Genomic DNA, 22,653 nt, shown 5'->3' with positions numbered 1-22,653 from the left:
TGATTATGAGATCTCTCGAAACAACAGAATGTTTAATAAAGATTTTTAACTTTCCTAATAGTAAAATTACAATTATTACTAAACAGTAAGTTGAAGTAAGTTTTAAATTAAGAGAATGCAACTAACACCGAAAGAAAAATGAAAGTTACTGAAAATAAAAAACTTTATTGCAGTACCTACATACACTTTCTACATCTAATTTTGTTTATTGATCACATTCATTTACTTGAAAAAGTATCAGGCCTATGAATCGTCGTCTGGAAACAGCTAACCACACACCAACCTTCATTGCGTGTGATGGTGTTTCTTCAAAAGCGTGAGTCTTTTCTATACACCAAATTCTGAAGTTCTGTCAGTTGACATAATAGCCTAACAGATGAAACCAGGCTTCATCAGAAAAGAACGACAAATCGAGAATCCCGTTATCGTCCATATCAGCTGGTTGCAGCTCCTGAACCAACAAAATCTTGTATGGATGCATATGTAACTTCTCTTTTACGATTTTCTGACATGGGCTGTATGGTACTCCAGACAGTAAAGATTTTTGACAAAGCCTTATTCGGACTTCGTTCAATTCTCATCCTTAAATCTTCAACAACGTCTTCACTAAATTGAGGTCTCCCCGTCGGTTTTCACTTAGAAATGCTACCAGTGTCGTTAAATCTGGCCATAATTCGCCGTATAGCGTCTTCAAAGATTCTTCATCAATGACAACAGAACATTTCACTAGATACTCGTTTTTAGACGCCTCCACAGAGTACACTCCATCCCCATCCTCATTTAACACCCCATTACGGTAATAGGCATGATGATTGCGCCAAAGAACTAAAAAAATCATTTGTAACACTGACCATAGTTATTCCTCTCTGTTCATTACCTGAGATTATTCCACAATGATCTGTAGTTTTGATAAAAACTGTTTTTTGAGACACTTATTAAAGTTCTAACAAAGGGGAAGACAGCAAAAATGAAAACAAGACAAGTCAATTAACGCACAAAGTGAGGGAAAACGTACCAGTACAAACGAAAAAATTATTGACATCTGACAGAATTTGATGAAGCGTTGAAACAGTGCAGCCGCTAATGTCAACTAATGTGGCGTTAAAAATAAAAATTCCAATATTAGTGTAATCCTTTCCACAAAACTGAAAAAGGCGGCACAAAATGTCACCAAAATCATGGCCTTCTTCGACTACAATATTTTATAATGACCCTGTATAACCAATGCTGGGAAATTACTTGTCGGGTATGACTACTGTAAAGGTTGGGACGCGATTGAAGTTCGTCGATGCTTCAAATGCTCAGGTTTTAATCATATGTCAGGTCAATGTACAGCAAAATCTCCTATTTGTCCAAGATGTGCCGGGGCTCATGTGCTAAAAGACTGTCAGTCTGAATCTCTAAAATGTACTCACTGTAGTTCTCACAAAGACAAAAATCCGGATATTTCCGATAACCATGCGGCCTGGGATATTGACAAGTGCTCAGTGTACCAAAATCAACTTCAAAAGCTTAAGGCTTTAATACTTGATACTAAGTAGCAATCACAGAATTCGCAGATGATTAATAGTTCTGCCACCAAACTATCTCTTATGAATTATTCTTTAGCCAGTTGCTCAGCCAATTCGTCATTTTTGTGTTGTTATTATCAGAATGTTAGAGGTTTATGCACCAAAACAAGGGAATTATACTTATCCTTAATGTCTGAAATGCATTTAAAACTAATTGCACTATCTGAAACTTGGTTGCATAATGGTATAAAGGATGAGGAATTAATAGATGTAGCTAAATTCAACGTTTATCGCAAAGACCGCAACTTCAAAGCGTTTAAATGTGTAAGGGGTGGGGGAGTACTTTTAGCGGTGGATCGTACTATATCTTCCAGTATCTGTGATAATCCTATGTGCAACAACATCTGCGATATTCTGCCTACTATTGATCTATTGTTAATAAAAATCAACTTTAATTCCCGTACTATCTATCTTCTAGTAATATACATACCACCTCAATATGATAATCATGATTATGTGATATTTTTTGATTTTCTGTTGTCTATGTCTTTTTTGTATGAGTCTCAACTAATTATTTTTGGTGACTTTAATTGTCCAGAGTTTATTCGAGTTACATCAAGCATAACGTTACCTACTATACCTCATCAGTGTATAATAAATTTTATTTCTTTTTACGATCTGAAACAATGCAATAATATTTTAAATAGTAACAATCGGCTTCTTGATTTTCTTCTTATTAGTAAAGATAATCACTGTATTGTTTCTCATGCACATGATCCACTTCTACCTGAGGACCGTCACCATCCTGCTCTTGAAGTTGAAATCAAAATGCCAAGGTATTACCGTAATAAATTTCCAATTTCGGTGGACTCTGATTATAATTTTAGTAAATGCAATTTTAATATTCTCTATGAGAAACTTTTGTTAGTGGACTGGTCGGTTCTTAATACTTTTAACACTGTTGAGGAAGCCGTTTCTAAGTTCTATCAAATCTTAGATGAGATTTTCCAAATGCATGTTCCAAGGAAAGTAACTTATGTAGGTAATTATCCCAATTGGTTCAATGGCTCTATTATCAAAATAGTGAAGCAAAAGAAATCTGCTTGGAAAAAGTATAGTAAAACTAAATCTCCGGATGACTATCTGACATTTAAAACTTTGAGAACCCAGTTGAAATCTAAAATAAAAAATGCCTATAAATTGTATTTGCAACGAATGAAGTACTGTGTTAAGTTAAACCCTAAGAGGTTTTGGGCATTTATAAACTTGAAAAAAAAATCAGACCTTTTTCCACAGAATATGACGTACAAAGATTCAAACCTCTCCAATCCCAAGGAAATTGTTGACGCATTTGCTAATCACTTTGCCCAATCATTTACTGACAAAAATCCACCTGTTAATCTTAAGTGTACGAGTCTAAATAAAAATATTCTTAGCGTAAAACACATCAGTGAAGAGAATGTATATAACGCCATTAAGAACTTAAAACCCAAAATGACTAACGGACCTGATCAAATACCAGTTTTTGTGGTGAAAGATTGTGCAAATGTGTTCACGATACCATTAACTATTATATTCTACCTTATTTTAAAGACATGTACTTTTCCTAATAAATGGAAGTACTCTAGAATTTGCCCTATATACAAAAAAGGAGAAAAATCAAATGTTGAAAATTATAGGCCCATAGCTATTATTTCTAATTTTGCCAAGGTGTTTGAAACAGTATTACATAATATTTTGTCCCATCATATATCACAAATGATTTCCTCAACTCAGCATGGTTTTACCAAAGGACGCGCCACTATGACAAATCTTCTTTCCGTAACACTATAACAAGTGATTCATTAGACAACCAATGCCAAATGGACGTTTTTATACTGATTTATCAAAGGCATTTGATAAAATTGACCAGCGCCTCCTAATGCAAAAGTTGGAATGTTTTGGGTTTTCGGACTCATTAATTTCATTGTTAAATTCTTATTTAGACAGTCGATATTTATTTGTTAAAATCAATGGATTTAAATCAGAACTGTTCAAACAAGAGACACAAGGCTCCGTATTGGGTCCCTTGCTTTTCAATATGTGTATTAATGACATTGTTGATGTCATAGATGTGCATTCCCTTCTCTTTGCGGATGATTTGAAGATTTATACTGTAGTCAATTCATTTCATGATTCTCTTCGGCTTCAAAAATGTCTTGGCAGAGTTTACAGATGGTGTTTGAATAACAATTTAATGATTAATAAAACTAAATGCTATGCCATGTCATTCACCAAAAAAGAAAAACCCATTATTTACAGATACAGCATTGATAACACCGTTCTTACTAGGCCTGAAGTTATACGCGATCTTGGGGTGGTCTTCGACTCAAAACTTTCATTCAGTCAACATATTCAGGCAATAACTGAGTCTGCTTTCAAATGCTTAGGCTTTGTCATCCGGAATGGTCGGGAGTTTGGTGATATTGAAACACTGAAATCACTCTATTTCACTTACTGTAGATCTTGTCTTGAATACACCTCTGTCATATGGAGTCCTGTATATAATATCCACATTTCTTCCCTTGAAAGAATACAAAGACGTTTTCTTAAGAAGGGCGATTATCCCCTGAGAGGTTATCCTCAGGATCTACTTCTGGGTAGTTTCAAAATTCCTTCTTTGCTAAATAGACGTAGAGAGCACTCGGTAATAACTTTATTTAAAATTGTCAAAGGACTGCAAGAGTGTCCTGATATACTTTGCAATTTATCACTTTAGATCAACAGAGGGAACATGCGTAGTAAAAATTCTTTCTATTTGCCCACTGTACGCACTATCAGTAGAGCAGGTTCTTCACTTGTTCAAATGGTTGTTAATTATATGGACATCGAGAATCAAGTCGATCTATTTAATTGCACTTTAGGTCAGATTAAAAGATACTACCAAACAGAGCCAAGTTGAAGCTATGCTTAAAATATTTGTACAACGCTTGTGTGTCCTGTAATTGGGTTCCCCACACGTGGACACTATGCATTAATAATAATAATAATAATAATAATAATAATATCTTCATTGTTTATATTCCACCTAAATCTACGGTTGATGAATACATACTATTGTTCAATTTACTAGGTTATCTAGAAGAACTATTCAACCAACGTGTAATAATTATTGGTGATTTCAATCTTCCTGATTATGACAAAGATTCTTTGTGTGATAAATCTGGCAATAGTAAATTATCCTCGTTGGTGTCTTTTTTGAACTTAATCAATATAATAATATCGCTAATAAATCTGGGAGATATCTTGATCTGGTTCTGTCTAACTTTCATTGTTTTATTAGCTCTTGTGAAGATCCTCTTCTGGAAGAGGATTCTCATCACCCAACGTTGTTAGCTTCTTTTAAAAATCGAGAATCCAAAGCTAAAACCATTAACGGTCATCCCTCCTTGCAGCGTTGGAATTTTCGTAGAGCGGATGTTACTGGGTTGTATGAGCATCTATTATGCATTTACTGGTCCTTTCTTAAAAGCATCACTGATGCTAACTTAGAATTTCCTGTTTTTATAGTAAATTAAACAACATTTTGGATGCACATGTTCCCAAGTCTCGTTCCTCTCGTTTAAGCTCGTATCCACCTTGGTTCTCCTATGACATTAGAAAGAAACTTAAATTGAAGTCCAAATTATGGCGTTTATCTAGAACCAACAGATGTGAATATAACATTCGCAATTTTAAGACTATTCGCTCTTCATTAAAGAATGACATCAAGTTGGCACATCGCAGATAACTTGAGAATCTTGAAACTGATATTAAAGAAAATTCTAATAAATTTTGGAGTCACATTAGCAACTTAAAGAAACAATCTGGAATTAGAAAAGATATCCTTAATGCTTCTGTTGACCATTTTAGTTCAGGGTTCACTAGCGCTTCCAATGTCAATTCGAATAAGTTTGTTGATGGGTCCGTGAATACTACCATTCATCTAGCCTTTGTAAATGAGTCAGATACTTACGAGTATGCGGCGTTGAAAAAAATTAAGCCTAACTTAACTTCTGGTTATGATAATATTCCTGGTTTTTTATTTAATGGTTGTGCGCCCGTTTTTGCTTATCCGTTATCTATTATCTTTAACTTAATAATTCAAACTTTATCATTTCTTGATATGTGGAAATATTCTATTATTACTCCTGTTTTTAAAAAGGGTAAACGCGATGATATTGTTAAACTATCGTCCCATCTCACTCATATCTAATTTTTCAAAAGTTTTTGAAATTTTTCTTCGTAAGTTCTTATTTTTTCATGTAAGTAACTGCTTAAGTAATTCACAACATGGGTTTATCAAAGAAAGGCCGTCAATTACCAACTTAGTTTGTTTCACCCAATATGCATCTGAGTCGTTTGAATTTAAACAGCAAGTGGATGTGGTGTATACTGACTTTTCAAAGGCGTTTGACAGGATTGATCATTCTATCTTATTAATTAAGCTACGCAACTTTGGATTGTCTGATAGCTTAGTGAAGCTGATTAAATCGTATTTAACGGGAAGAATGCAATGTGTTAAGTACCTTGGTCATGTTTCTGTCAAAGTTCCTGTCTTATCTGGCGTTCCACAAGGTTCTGTTTTAGGACCATTGTTTTTTGCCATCTTCATTAATGATGTAGTAAAAAGAATCGGTTCTGAAGTATTATTGCTTGCTGATGATCTAAAAATGTTTAGGCGCGTATCTTCCAACTATGACTGCTATTTACTTCAAAAAGATATCAATGAATTCTATAACTGGAGTGCTTGTAATAACCTTCCCATTAATTTGGATAAATGCCATGTAATGACCTTTTCAAACAAAAACTTTGTTATAACCAATAACTATACCATCAGCAGTACAGTCTTAAAACGCGTTCATTACTTCAAAGATTTGGGCATTATGTTTGATCCCAAACTTACATTTTCTTTGCAGTATGATGCCGTTGTTAATGAATCTCTCAAGAACTTAGGATTCATCATTAGATCCTGCAAAGATTTTAAAGACATAAGTACATTTATATCTCTATTTTTTGCTTTTGTAAGATCAAAGCTAGAGTATGGTAGTGTTGTATGGGCTCCGTCGGAGAATGTTCACATTGATGTCTTTGAAAAACTTCAGAGGCGTTTTTTGAAATTCCTAAATCTCGCTAAATTTTTTGAAAAAACTTATTAATTCAAATATTGATTGCCCTCCTTTACTCGGTCAGATTAATTTCCACTCACCGCTTTTAACATTACGTCATCCAAACTTGTCTTAATGTACTGAAATACTCTCCCATTAGCGAGATGTGCAACAACCACCATCAGTTTTGAACTGTTTTAATATTCACCTGCTAGCTGAATAATATACCTTTAGGGCACCACACTATGATAGCTGTGCTATATTAGCTGCGGTAATATCAGTTTCATTAATAATTGGACTGTAATTGGGTCATGTACCTGTTGTCCAATTTCAAATAATAATAATAATAATAATAATAATAATTAAGTTGTCAAATTTATCATGAACGTTCGTCTCGACTGGTTTTCCTGAAATGTTTCTAAAAAAATTGCAGCTAAGATTTTTTGTAATGTGTCATTTTTTGAGCTTTTGCACTCCGGTCCCATAACCTGTTGAAATTCAGGTTTTTACTCTTACTTTTTTACTCCAAGAAAATTGCAGCCATTGATTCTTACTTCTTTACTACTGATTGCACTCTTTTTTCATGACAACTATTAGAAAAAAATGCATATGAAACAATTTAATAACTAAATAGCGTACTACCTGTGACTAATCTTAAAATTTAATTGTTCATCACCAGAAACGTCGCTTAAAGCTCCCGAATTAAAAAAATCCGACGTTCGTAGATAGGCATCTTTTAATCTCCCATGCAGCTTCTGTTCTCGTCGCAATCAGTGCGTGGATGTTAACGTCCAGCATTTACTGGTGTTATAGGAACATTAAGAAGTGCACCCCGCTGCTTGGCAATCAGAAAGCCATTAGAGTCGCGCGGATTTCACAGCGAATGACCCTGACCGAAACGATGGACGATGAATAAGGCATTCCTCGCTGACCATTCTTTCCTTCTTCCCCCTCCGAACGGGTGGAACAGAAACGCTTGAAATTCTAATCGTTGCTTCGAGTGTGATTTTTTGCCTCGAGCGCCCCCAGTGTTGACAGAAATATGACACCATAACTATTTGCCGATATTTACCCCAAACAAACAAGAGAACCTGTCAACTGTTAATAGGCACTAAGACAAATGTCGCTGTTGACACGGGAAAAGTGATACTGGAACAGGAGGGTGGACGTAGAACATCGTGTCTCCAGGCTAACGAGGGCGGAACACATGTACCAAGTACAAAATATTTTTGTTAATTGTTTAGCATACTATTTCTGAAAGGCGGCACCGGCTCACCATTGCGCGAAGCGGCACGTCCTCAACCTAGCTCCATCTAGCGAACACTACAAAGCTCATTTAATATATTTCGAGCTATTCCTCTATAAGAATGCGTCACATTAATAACTCGTAGGTGTCGAACCCGCATGGTACGACAGGTATCACGGTAGGTGTAGCCGCTGTCACGGTAACCAAGGCAACGGCCAAACTGTCCAGTCATGGCGACGGATTGAAACCTAATAATTAATTATTGCTGGGCCAAGCTGTTTCGTCAGCGTGACGTATGTGTATGTGCACAGGTCGTTTCCGAAAAAATAGCCGCTCTGTATGTGTATGTATGGATCGAAAGAAACGGAACGGTTCGGACGCGTTCGCTGATCGAAAAGCGAGACTTGTGATATTGGAATTCCTGGACGGCATTGTAATTAAACGTTACCCTCGCGAGGCCTACTACTGTGTTAGGTGCCCCCTGGGGCGCACTTCTCTCCACTCTGGACTCGCCGACACCGATTCGACATGATGTATTGTAATGTGGAGACGATTCGGTGATGGATTCGAGGGTAATCGAATCGACGGGAGGAGAAACTGGTGCGGATGTGTTTACTATATTGATTAGTAATAGTACGAATGGCCACTTGTGTTTATGCAGATGGTTAATGCACTCTTCGATTTTTGGATTGTTAATATAACAATGTTCAGTCTTGACGGAACAGGATTTCAAATAAACTTAGTTATGAATATATAGACAGAGTCGCTACCGGATTTGACATCGCTTGACTTTTTGGGGGCTATTTGAAGAATCGCGTTTATATCAATAGACCGATTCACACTGAAAACTTTACAGGAACGCATACATAACGAAATTGCTAGGATTCGTCCAGAAATTGTCATTAACTCACTAGAAAATTTTATTCAGCGTCTTTTTTGCTGCCAGGAAGAAAATGGAGAACACTTTGAGCATCTTTTGTAGAAAACAGAAGTTTAATTTTGGTTTCGGTTGTTACTAGTTAGTTTATTTATTTTTTGTTTAATAATTTATTTTGCCATTCCAATCAGAAAGAAAGTATGATTTCGCTGTATATCAGTGAATTCAGAAAAAACTTTGTTCAAAAATACATTAATTAATAATAATGTCATTTAAAAAATCAATCAAGAATAATTAGAGCACAACTTCTTGTTCCCCTATACTTAATTTAAGTTGATTTGTACAATTGATTGCCAAGATTAAAATTCCGTGTATTTTTTGTTGCAGTGGGTTCGTAAATGAAGATGAGGAGATTCGATAAGTTGTAGCAGAAAACCAAGCCTAAAGGTTAGAATTTTGCAATAATTTTAATTTGGGTGTTGCTTTTTTTTTAACATTTTTGTTTATTTTTTATGGGGTTATTTTGATCAGTAATTTTGTCCTATTTTTGTTTTATTAATATTTTTTTTCACTTCTTTAACTATATTTTCGATGTCAGAATCGATGTCTTTCCAATAGCAATAATTTCTTGCTGGATATTTCATTTTAACGATTCCTAGATGTGTTGAATGAAGTTCTTGTAGAATAATGTGTTCTAATTTTTTTGGAATTACCACACGATGTCCTCTAAATATTCAGCACTCGCTATTTTAGCTTTGGCTTTTTTGAACGCTGTTTCACATTCGATAGACCATTTAATATTTGTGTCTTTTCTTAAGAGACGGTTTAATGGATATAACATGCTGGGAATAAATTTTAAATAATACATCACCATTCCAAGAAAACGTTGAAGTTCTTCTAAAGAGTTCGGCCTTGATGCTTCTATGATCGCTTTGATTTTATCTTCAGATTTTTCGAGTCCTTTTTCTGAAATGACTTAACCCAAATATTGAATTCTCTCCTTGAAAAATCGACATTTTTCTCGATTCAGATGCAGAATATATTTGCGTAATCGTTCAAGAACTTTAATTAAACGAAATTTACATTCTTCAATAGAAGAACCTTGAAGCATTATATCATCAAATACGCTGTGGTGCCTTCTAAATCGTGAACAATTTGATCGATGACTTTATGAAATTCATTTGGAGCCGTTTTGATACCAAAGAAGAATCGTTTAGCTAAATAGGTACCTCAATGAGTTGAAATTGTTTATGTTCGTGCATCTTCATCATCAACAGGGACATGTAAATATGCTTTGAAGACGTCTAATGTACAGAAATATTTACCATTTTTCATTTTATTGAAAATATCTTCTATTCTGGGAATAGGATAACGATTATCTTGAAGTTGATTTTTGATAGTTATTTTGTAATCAGCACACAGTCTAATGTCATCATTCTTCTTCGACAAGGTGTTCCCCACTCGGAGTGATCAGTTTTCTCAATAATACCTTGATTTTCTAAGTCATCTGATTCCTGTTCAACTTTCTCTTGGAGAGCGTAAGGGACTCGGCGAGGGTTTATAAAAATTGGTTGTGCATTAGCTCGAAGTGATAAAGAGCATTGATAGTTTGGAATTTCACCAACTTTTGGTTGAAAAACGTCGCTGAATTGATTGAAAATTTCTGACATTGATGGTTGACAAGTAGAAATAGAATAAGTCATGAAGACTTATATGTAGGGGAAAAGTGCCTAAAATGATCCCCTCAGGTCAAATGATCCCCATCAATTGTAAGAAAATTTGTGGCTCCATCTACCAAACATAACTGTCATTTGATTAAGCGCTCTGTAATTAGTACCTTCTGAAAGTTTGATGGCGTTCTGTGTATTCTGCACAGTTTTGTGCCAAAATATGTAAAATAAGCACCTCTGATCTAATTAGATACATTTCAGTCGTAGGTTAGTTATGATCTTTTTACCGCATGTAAAAATTGAAGGTTAGTTTACAATTTTTGAATGCGGATATGCTACCTAAGGCGAAATGATCCCTTTTTCTTGAGGCAAAATGATCCCGGATCATTGGGCGGGGCTAGTACCTGCTAAGATAAGACTGATTTTTGCAAATCATATACCCTCTAAGAAAAGAGAGGGTGGGTGGGCGGGGCTACTACCTGCTAAGATAAGACTGATTTTTGCAGACGACATATCCTCTAACCCCGCCCTCCCACTCTTTAGTTTCTTCGAGGGAATACCATTTGCCAATACCAGTTTTATCTTAGCAGTTACTAGCCCCACCCACCTACTACCTGCTAAAATAAAACTGATTTTCGCAAATGAAATACCCTCTAAGAGAGGAGAGGAAGAATTTTAGGGATTTTCGTCTTCTATTTTTGGAAAATTCTCAGTCTTAAGAGGTACTAATCCCAGTCACCCACCGTCACTTTTCTTAAAGGGTATCTCATTTGCCAAAATCAGTTTTATATTAGCAAGTATTAGCCCCACCCACCCACCCTCTCTTTTCTTAGAGGGTATATCATTTGCCAAATTCAGTTTTATCTTAGCAGTTAGTAGACCCGCCCACCCGCCCTCTCTTTTCTTAAAGGCTATATCATTTGCCAAATTCAGTCTTATCTTAGCACTTACTAACCCCACCCACCCACCCTCTTTTTTCTTAGAGTGTATGTCATTTGCCAAATTCAGTTTTTTCTTAGCAGTTACTAGTCCCACCCACCCACCTTCTCTTTGCTTAGAGGGTATATCATTTGCCAAATTCAGTCTTATCCTAGCAGTTACTAGCCCCACCCACCCACCCTCTCTTTTCTTAGAGGGTATATCATTTGCCAAATTCAGTTTTATCTTAGCAGGTAGTAGGCCCGCCCACCCGCCCTCTCTTTTCTTGGAGGGTATCCCATTTGGCAAAATTAGTCTTATCTTAGCACGTACTGATGACTAAAGTATTGTCTCAAACTCTTCCAGAAATTATACACCCCGTATTTTCGGTGCTTTTCAAACTTTTTTTGTTTATTTTTTTTTAAGAATTTATTTTTTTGTTAATTTTTGAAATAAAATATTTATCAGTTATGTCATGATTTGATTTTTCTTGTTGATGCTGTCCCCTTATGGTCAAAATTCAAAGGGATCATTATGCCCATGCCGAGGGATCATTTTACCTATGGGGATGCCTAAAATGATCCTTTTGTAAGGTCCTGGAAAAACGTTAATAACTTTTTTTATAATTATCGAATCAGCAATTGGCTTATACTGTTACCTAGATAAATCAATGTTCTTACAAATAATGCTACAGTTTTACATGAATAATAATAATTTGTATTTTTTAAAGAATTTCTCCCTTAGGGGGATCATTTTAGGCACCTTTCCCCTAGGTTTCGAATCCATCTTCTTCCCATAATGGCTGTACCATAATCAGAAACGACAAATAAATCTCCCATGAACTTCTTCTTTTTATATGTAACAGGTATTCGTAACTAACCCAGAGGTTTAAATATTTGTTTCGTATAGGAACGAAATTGGAGAGTACGGTCCTGACTACGATAAGCAGAACACGCTCCGAAATCCAAGAGATGTCGAGCGTCAAAAGCGAAAGAGAAGTAGTAGAAAACAAAGAAGTGAAGTGGAATAAGAGTAAGAAGCACCAAGAAGTGTAAAGACAGCAATTATTCGGGAAAATGTGGAATCAAAAGAACCTAACCTCCGAAGAGATAGTCTGGGTGACAGTTCTTATCGCGGCACGAAGTAAACAACACAGGAACGTACTAGATACACAGGAAGCAAGAAAGTCGGCCAGGGAATGCTAAACGGGAATCCTGAACCGGAAAAAGGACACAAACTAGCAATAGAAGAACAAGACAACCAGAAACGAAAAAGAGAAACCTCCTTTTCACCATCACCGGAAGGTCAAAGAGTGCACAGGAAGCAGAAGAGGGTAGAAGCAGGAGACATGGACGAAGTAAAGAATATGTTCAAAACGTTAATGGAGGAAATCGCAGAAATGAAAAGAGACCAAAGAGCATACCAAACAGAAGTAACAACACTAAGAGAAGAAAACCAAAGACTGACCGAAAGATTAGAAAGAGTGGAGCAACACTTAGAAAAACTGGAGAAAGCAGAAAGGAGAAACAACATCGTAATCAAAGGAGGGAAACTACAAGGAAGCGAAATAACAGCAGAGGTGGAAGAACTCCTAAAAAATAAGGTAGGAATCCAAACTGAGATACAAGACGCAAGATTAGTCAGCGAAAAATACGACATAGTAGTAGCAAAGATAGAGAACTGGGACACAAAAAGAGCAATCATGAAACAGAAGAACAAATTAAAAGGATCAAAAACGTTTATTGAAGACGATTACACCAAACAAGAGAGCGAGATACAGAAGAAAATAAGAGGAATAGCAGCAGCAGAAAAAGGGAAAGGAGTCGAGGCAAAAGTAGGGTACAAAAAGATGATATGGGCAGGAGAAGTCTGGCATTATGACAATAAATTAGACAAATTAGTGAAAGCACCGTCGCACCTCAAAGAAAATCCAAAAAACTAACAGAGGAAGAAACCACACACCGGAAAACAATGACGACGTATGCAAAGCTCATGGATGATCCGATAGGAATTACGAAGAGAAAGAAAAACCCGAAAATTAGAATAGGAACATGGAATGTTCGAGGAACATATAGCGAAGGAAAACTCAAACAAATAGTTTAAGAATTACAAAGGTATAATATAGATGTAGCAGCTATACAAGAGATGAAACAAAAAGGCAAATTCATCACTGAAATAGATAACTACATATTATTTAATAGCGGAATTGACAACAGAGAACTAGGAACAGGATTCATGGTGAAGAAGAGCCTGAAAGGAGCAGTAATTACCTTCAAACCAATCTCAGAAAGAATGAGCTATATATGATTGAGAAGTAAGTACAGGAAAATAAGCCTACTGAATATACATGCACCGACTGAAGAGAAAGATCTAGAAGTAACAACAGAACATTACGAAGAACTAGAAAGAGAATATGTGAAAATACCAAAGCATGACATTAAAATGGTTATAGGAGACGCCAACGCAATGATAGGTAAAGAGAATTGCTACAGGCCAACAATCGGGAAAGAAAGCAAACACCAAAAAACGAATCAAAATGGAGAAAAACTGATAGAGCTTGCAGAAGAAAATAAAATGGTAGTCAAAAGCACAGAAAGAGATCTACAAAGGCACATGGATGTCGCCTGACGGAAAAACGGTCAACCAAATAGACCACATACTGGTAGGAAGGATAGATGCCCAACTAATAACCAGATTAAGAAGCTACAGGGGACCAGAAGCGAATTCAGACCACTTTCTAGTAAGAGCAGACCTCAAGCAAGAAATACCGAAGAAAAAAGAAGGAAAGAACACGCAACGTGATATAAGTGTAAACAAACTTAAGAAAGCTGAAGTACAACAGGAATACGAACAAAAGGTGAATGAGAGAATAAGATCAACAGAGCAAGACATACTTATAGAAGAGAGGTGGGAAGAACTACAAGAGAACATATGGAAGACCTCGGAAGAAGTACTAGGGTTCGTCAAAAAAGAAAACAAAAATAGAAACGAATGGTTTGACGAGGAATGTAGAAAAGCAATAGAAGCGGGGAGGTCAGCCAGACAGAAATATCTAAAATCAAAAAATGAGAAGAACCAAAAAGATTACCAAGAAAAAAGGAAAGAGTACAAGAAGATATGCAGAAATCAGAAACGAGCAAAGATGGAAGAACAAATACAACAAGTAGAAGAAAACTTCAACAAGAACGAAATAAGGAACTTCTACCAGGACGTGAAAAAAGAGAAAAGAGGCTATCAACCACGAGTAATATATTGTAAAGACAAGGACGGCAACCTGATAGGAGACGAACAAGCAAAAATAAAACGATGGGCAGAATACTTTGAAGAGCTGCTAAACGAACAGGATACACAGCAAGATACGAACGAAAGAGTGAACGACTCGGATGACCCAGATGAAACAATAGAAATTGACGAAGGAGAGATCAGAGAAACACTAAGGCAGATGAAAAACAACAAAAGTCCTGGTAGAGTGAAGCAGTACTTTGCTCGATATTTAAGAAAGGAGATATTACGAAATGCGAAAATTATCGCGGAATAGCGCTGCTAGACGTAACGTATAAGGTAATGGCCACTTGCATCAACCGAAGACTAAAGCAGCATATGGAAAAAATAGTAGGAGAATATCAAGCAGGATTTAGGAAAAATAGATCTACTGTAGACCAGATATTTATATTGAAGCAACTACAAGAAGTACATTACGGACAGGGAATCAACTTATATCTGCTGTTCATAGACTTTAAAAAAGCCTATGACACGGTTAACAGGAAAGAACTGCTAGAACCCATGAAAGAACTGGGAGTCCCAAGAAAACTAATAAAACTGACAAAGATGACTCTGCAGAGCACCAGAAACAGAGTCAGGATAAATGGTCTGTTGTCAGAACCATTCCAAGTAAGAACAGGACTCCGGCAAGGAGATCCAATATCAACTACCCTGTTCAATCTAGTACTCGAAGCAATAATAAGGAGAAGTGGCATCCACAGAACGAGCACGATATACGAAAAAAAAACACCAAAATATAGCCTTTGCAGATGACGTGACATGTATAACGAGAACAGAAGCAGAAATAAAGAAAATGACAAAAAATCTAATCAGAGAAGCGAAACGAATGGGTTTAGCGATCAACCAAGAGAAAACGAAGTTTATGAAAATGGAAACAAAACAAACCCCAGCAAAACCACTGAAAGTAACTACAGAAGAAGGAACAACATACGAATTCGAAGAAGTAAATAGGTTCAAATATCTAGGAGTAGTAATTACAAACAAAAACGAAATGAACGAAGAGATAGAGAACGGATCGCGAAAGCAAACAAGAGTGTAGGAAGATTAAACAGATTTCTGAGGAGTAATAATGTAACACGACGAACAAAGGAACAAGTATATAAGACAATAGTAAGACCTACAGTCCTGTACGCTAGTGAAACATGGACACTAACGAACGAAAATGAACAGAAGTTGGAAGTATGGGAACGCAAGATACTACGAAAGATATATGGAGGTATAAAAGAACTAGACCAATGGAGAAGAAGAACAAACCGAGAGATCGAGGAAATATACGGAGAACCAACAATCACGAAGATAATCAGAGCACAGAGACTAAGATGGCTAGGCCACGTCGGAAGAGCACCAGAGGAAAGGACAATTCGGGAAGTATTAGACCGCCTAAAAGGAGGAAAGAAAAAGAGAGGAAGGCCAAAACTGAAGTGGATAGACGATGTTCGAAAAGATCTTCAAAACTTAGACATTGAAGATTGGAGATCCAAAGCAGCCGACAGGAACAAACGGAAAATTATTGTAATAAAAGCCCAGGGCCTTTAAGGCCTGTAGAGCTGAATTATACATATATAACGAAATTGAATGTTTGTACTTCGAAGAGTCACTTTAAGATTCAATGCATCGAAGATTTTCTTTGAAATAATGCTGACTGGACTGCCCATATCACACTCAAATTTAACTGGTTTGCCAAGAATTTGTACTATAATGAACATTCTTGGTTCATAAGCTGACGAAGACGTATTGAAGATGTCGATAATATTATTTATTTGAAATTCTTCATCAACAGAGGAATTTGAACCGATGTCGACGTTTTTGACAGTTTGTCGATTTTTTTTAAGTAATGTAATGGTAATACATACTTTATCGGTCTGTCATTTCCTTGACAGAGATTACAGTGAAGTTTTTCTTCGATGCGACAGTTGTCAGTTTGATGATTCTTTCTTCCACAATGTAAGCACAATCCCGATAACGGATGGGCTAAAATTATCCGGAAAGTTTAAAAAATGTAATAGGCTGATGTCAAACAATTTTTAATGTCAGTTTATATGTGTCAATATTTAGAGTAAATTCTTGTTTATCATTTAAAAGATTTACACTAATTATTCTGAGAATAAAATGTCAAACAATGAAGATTTAAGAAAGCGTGTTTATGCATTACTTGGATCTACGGACAAAAAATTAGTAATTCAACATTTTCGGGCTGAAAATGTTCCGACTTCTACAATTTATGATATTATTAAACGCTTCGAAAATGATGTGCCTTTCAATCATAAAGCAGGGGCACGAAGACCATCACGCCTGAGTACCAAAGAACAGAGAAAAGTGGTTCGTTCTTCAGAACACAAGTTTGGTGCCTCCCAGCGCAAGTTATCAAGAAAATTTTTAGTTTCAAGAGGCTGTATACGTTATACATTACAAAAGTATGGTGTAAAATATTATAAAAGACAGAAAGCCCCTAAATATACCGAAAAACAGTTAGCGTAAATTCCCAAAAAGTGCGGTAAATTAAGAAAAAATATTTTGAAGGGCAGTAAATCAATCGTAATGGATGATGAAAAATATTTCACCTTTACACATAACAACATGCCAGAAAATGATGGGTTTTGCACTCGCAACAAAGAAAATGTTCCTGATAGCATAAAATTCAAGACTAAAGAAAAATTTGAAAAAAAAGTTTTGTTGTGGGTGACAATTTCTGAGAATAGAATTTCAGAGCCTGTCATCAGAGATTCGACTGGTTCAGCCATCAGCGCCGATGTTTATCAAAATGAACGTTTGCCAATTGTCAATGATTTTATTAATACATATCATTCTGATAATAATTACGTGTTTTGGCCAGACTTGGCATCGTCACATTATGCCAAAACCACACAAGAATGATTGCATGGCAGAGGTATCAATTTTGTACCCAAAAGTGTAAATCCTCCAAATGTACCAAAAGCGCGTCCCATAGAAGATTTTTGGGGTATTTTAGCTTCAATGGGCAACGCTGAAGGTTGGGAGGCCAAATCCACCAGAAGTCTGAAACTTCGTATCAAAAAAATGTTACGGGAAGTAGACCTTGACGTCATCCAAAGGATGATGTTAAAGGTCAGGGGAAAATTAAGAAAAATTGAAGCAAGGGGTCCTTCTTCAATACTATAATATTAGTTTTTGAAAGTCTAAATATAGTTGTTTTTGTTAATAAAATTGGTTTATTGTAAATACTTTCCATTTTTTTTAACTTGAGTAACAAAATTTTTCCGGATAATTTTAGCCCACCCGTTAGACCCAATTCTTGTAAATTTAATCTTCGACCTGTTATTTTTTAAGATTTTTGACGTGAAGATCTATTTTGATTATATTTTGATGCTGATTGTCCTTTAGTAATTATTTGACGTATGTGATGAGTTGTTATAAAGTTCTCGATTTTGAATTCTTTCTCTAATGCTGGAATCTTGTAGTCCTCGGATAAACTGAGCTCGTAGTAACATGTCGATCACAGATTTCGAACAAGTAAAACAAGGAGGTTCTTTTTCTTTTATTTCAAGTTAACAAATATAATGCTTTCGTAAACGTGTTTCACTTCATAGACAACTACTTATTTAATACAGGAAACAGAAAACTCATCATTCCATTGCTAAATTTTTATGCTCTTACACGTTCTATAATAGAAAATGGTACACTAAACATCCTGATTTTTTTTCTTCAAAAACTCCTCTACCTTTTTAGCGCACCCTTCACTCCATGGATTATTCGACAAATATACACCATCGATTACACTCCCAAAAACTTGATCCAAATCTCCTTCAATACATTTCAGCTTGTTCATTCTAAGATCAAGAGTACCAACACTAACATTAACCAGCATGTCCTTACCCCAAGTATCAATCTCGTTAGAATTCAAACTTAAATATTCAACATATCCTAACTTACGAAAAGCTTTGATCGAAAGCTTCGCAATTTTGTTCCCTTGAAGAGCCAAATAGTACAAACGAGGATAATTCTTGAACGCTTCGTCCGGAATCTCAGCAATTTGATTAAAACTAGCCCTAAAAACACTAAGTTGCGATGATCCATCTAACCAACCATTGTCCCACGACGTTGGTTTATTAAACGCAATATTCAGCCCTCTGAGTCCTGACATGTCGTTAAAAGCTTTAGACGCAATTTTAACAATTTTGTTGTGATGCAGCTCCAAGTCGGTGATTTTGGTGTTGTTGAAAACGCCCTCCGGAATTTCTGTCAAATTATTATTTTTGAGTGATAGTCTCTCTAATTGGGGTAAGTTTTTCAAATCTCCAGCTCGTAGAAGCTTGATGCGGTTGTAACTCAAAATGAGCGTTGTTAATTCGGAGTTGGTGAAAGTTTCAGGATCAAGTTTTTCAATTTGGTTGTAAAATAGATTCAAACTATCCATCGAAATTGTTGAAAATGCGTTTGGCGCAATCGTGTGGATGTGATTTTCGTACAGGTGCAATCCTGTGAGGGTCACATTTTCGAAAACGCCACTCGTAAATTCAGTAAGTTTGTTGTTATTGAGTCTTAGGTATTTGAGAGTTACATTCTTGAAAGCTCCAGGTTGCAGCGAGTTGATTAAATTCATTGTCAAGTCTGTCTCAGATAGGTTTAGGTTAGTGAAGGTACCACTTTTGATTTCAGTTAGGTTATTGTCACTTAAAACCAAATATTGTAAAAGGGGCAAATTTCCAAAAGCTCCTGGTTTGATTTCTTTCAAACTCACATTTTCTAGATGCAGCGATTTCAAATTAGGTATTCCATACACCGATTGTTCATATAAAACGGGAATGTAGCCACTAACCCCCACGTACATTTCTTCTTCACTTGGAATGATTTTCTTCAAATTGTCGGCAGTACCAAAAATTGTTTGATCTGTGTTATCTTTCCACCACGCAACTGTCACATTTTTGAAAGTGATTTCTTTACCATTACCAATTTTAAGTAACAAAATGGCGAGAACTAGTTGGAGTGAATACATTTTAAATACTGAAGTGGTTTTCTCAGTGAGCATCCTATTTGTAAATTAGTAGAAAGTTGCTGTCAAGACAAGCTAAAACGTTATCACCAGACTGGTTCGGATAACTAGACTCATTTCATTTATTGTAACAATAATTAATACAGAGTTTGGATTTTTTTATGAAACCACGTATTATTTAAAGACTTGGTTGATAGATTTGTAAAGACTGAGATTCAATCTATGCTCATTAATCCTGAATGCTAAATACAGGGTGTTAATAAATTTGGATTTTTATACAAAAAACTACTTTGCCATCAGTGTTTACATTGAAATGTTTAAAAATTATATAAAATAGACACAATGAGGTACAGCTGTAAACCCCGGCCTATGAAATGAGATATTAAGGTGGAGCTTATACAAGTGGGAGGAGCATCAGTAATATTGGTATGCTTATTTACCACCAGCCGAATAATTTCTATACATTTTGTTAAAATTATATTTTTTCTCATAAACGGATTCACAATTACCAGAGATTCAATAATATAATAACGTTGTCATTAGTTAACAATATTAAGAGTTGTCACCAGAATTAAGACAGGGTGGGTGGGCGGGGCTATTACTTGCTTATAAGGCTGTAAAAAAATTGTAAGTTGTGTTTTTCCTGTAAAGAATAGGATTGCTTTTCGATTTCTCTACTTTTATATGTCTCAATTATTCAGTATTTCAATTTTAGGTTTTTTCAATTTTTTCATACTTCAAATTTTTGATTTCTCAATTTTGTTATTTTTCCATTTCTCAATTTTCGTTTCAATTATACAATTTCTCAATTTTTGTCTTCTTCAATTTTATTTTCAATTTTTCAAATTTCTAAATTTTTATTTTTCCAGTTTCTGAAGTAATCTATTTTTTATTTTCCCATTTTTCAACTTCCCAAAGCTTCGATTTTTTCAAGATTTCTGAATTTTAAATTTTTCGATTTTTAAAATTTTCAATTTTTCCACTTTTCAATTTCTCAATCTCTAAATGATTCCTCAATGTTTCTTCGATCTTTAGTTTTTCGATTTCTCGTTTTATCTGTTTAGCAATTTTACTATATTTCAGTTTCGATTTTCGAATTTTTCTATTTTTCAGGTTTTTAATTTTTCAATTTTTCGATTTTTCAATTTACCCAATTTTTAGCGTTTCTAAATTTTCTTATTTCTCGATTTTTTGACATTTCAACTTTTTCGATTTTTTTACTTTCCCATTTCGCTATCTTTCAAGTTTTCGATTTTTCCATTTTTCCTACGATGTTTCGATTTATCGATTTATCATTTTTCTATATTTTAGTTTTGGAATTTTTCACCACTTCGATTCTTAAGTTTTTCGATTTTTCACTTCGACTTTTTGATTATTCAATTTTTCAGTTCTTGGATTTTTCTATTTTTCAATTTTTGGAACGTTTAAATTTTAGATTTTTTTTGAAGTTTCCATTTTTTTATCTTTCGGTTTTCCGACCTCTCGGTTTTCGATTTTTCGGTTTTTCAATTTTTCAATATGTAATTTTTTTTTCTATTTTTCAATTTTTCAGTTTTAAAATTTTTCGTCTCTTCAATTTTTCGTATTGTGGATTTATCGAGATTTTGATAATTTGATTTTTCGAGTTTTTATTTTTAGTATTAAATTTTTCAATTTTTAACTTTTCGATTTTTCGATTATATGTTATTTCGGTTTCTCTATCTTCTAATTTTTTGATATTTCGACTTTTCCTTTTTTTCGATTTCCCGATTATTTGAGATTCACTTTAGGAATTTTCCAATTTTTCGATTTTTGAATTTTTGAATTTTTCGATTGTTCAATTTCCTGATTTTTCGTTTTTTAAAATTTTGGATTTTTTGATTTCTTGATTTTTTACTTTTTGGATTTTCAATTTTTTTATACTTTGATTTTTGAATTCTGAATTTTTCAACTGTCCGATGTAATTTTTCAGTTTTGAAAATTCTAGGTTTTTCGATTTCTCCAGTTTTCAGTTCCTCTATTTATTATTTCAATTTTTAAATTTTCTTCTCGGCTTTCGACTCCTCAATTTCGCGATCCTGTGATTTTTCAAGATCTCAATGTCTCAGTTTGTGAATTTTTCGATGTTTCGATTTTTGGATTTGTGGATTTTTTTATTTTTCAGTTCTTCAGTATTTCTATTTTTCAACTTTTAATATTTTGACGTTGCTAGTTTTTCAGTTTTCCGATTTCTCATTTAACCTATTTTTGATTTTCCCATTTCTCGACTTCTCAAGGTTTCGTTTTTTTGAGTTCTTCAATTCTTTGATTTTTCAATTTTTTAAGCTTACAAATTTTCGACTTTGCTTTTTTAGATTTCGATTTCTCAATTTTCCAATTTTTTAATTTTTCAATTTTTTAGTTTTGGGAGTTTTTATTTTTTTTATACTTTGATTTTTGAATTCTGAATTTTTCAACTGTCCGATGTAATTTTTCAATTTTGAAAATTCTAGGTTTTTCGATTTTTTCAGTTTTCAGTTCCTCTATTTATTATTTCAGTTTTTAAATTTTCTTCTCGGCTTTCGACTCCTCAATTTCGCGATCCTGTGATTTTTCAAGATCTCAATGTCTCAGTTTTTGAATTTTTCGATGTTTCGATTTTTGGATTTGTGGATTTTTTTATTTATTTTTCAGTTTTTCAGTATTTCTATTTTTCAATTTTTCATATTTTGACGTTGCTAGTTTTTCAGTTTTCCGATTTCTCATTTAATCTATTTTTGATTTTCCCATTTCTCGACTTCTCAAGGTTTCGTTTTGTTGAGTTCTTCAATTCTTTGATTTTTCGATTTTTAGACTTTGAAATTATATAAAATAGACACAATGAGTTACAACTATAAACCCCGGCCAATGAAATGATATATTAAGGTGGAGGTTATACAATTGGGAGGAGCATCAGTAATATTTGTATGCTTATTTAACACCAGCCGAATAATTTCTATATATTTTTTTTAATTTATATTTTTTCTCTTAAACAGATTCACAATTCCAGAGTTGTCATTAGTTAACAATATTAATAATAGTCGCTAGAATCAAGAG

The 22,653-nt window shown here is 34.7% G+C and overlaps 1 protein-coding gene across 3 annotated transcripts in view; it reads left to right on the top strand.

Annotated features, from left to right (window-relative positions):
* The window catches only part of LOC135131081 (uncharacterized), a 782,641-nt gene that overhangs the window by 334,852 nt on the left and 425,136 nt on the right, over window positions 1-22,653 (top strand). The window lies entirely within an intron of this gene.

The sequence above is a fragment of the Zophobas morio genome, unplaced genomic scaffold (genome assembly GCF_036711695.1).
Source record: "Zophobas morio isolate AGI-343-1 ecotype UQ-CSIRO unplaced genomic scaffold, CSIRO_AGI_Zmor_V1 ptg000018l, whole genome shotgun sequence".
In the NCBI taxonomy this organism is placed as follows: Eukaryota; Metazoa; Arthropoda; class Insecta; order Coleoptera; family Tenebrionidae; genus Zophobas; species Zophobas morio.
This window is presented reverse-complemented; position numbering and strand designations above follow the sequence as displayed.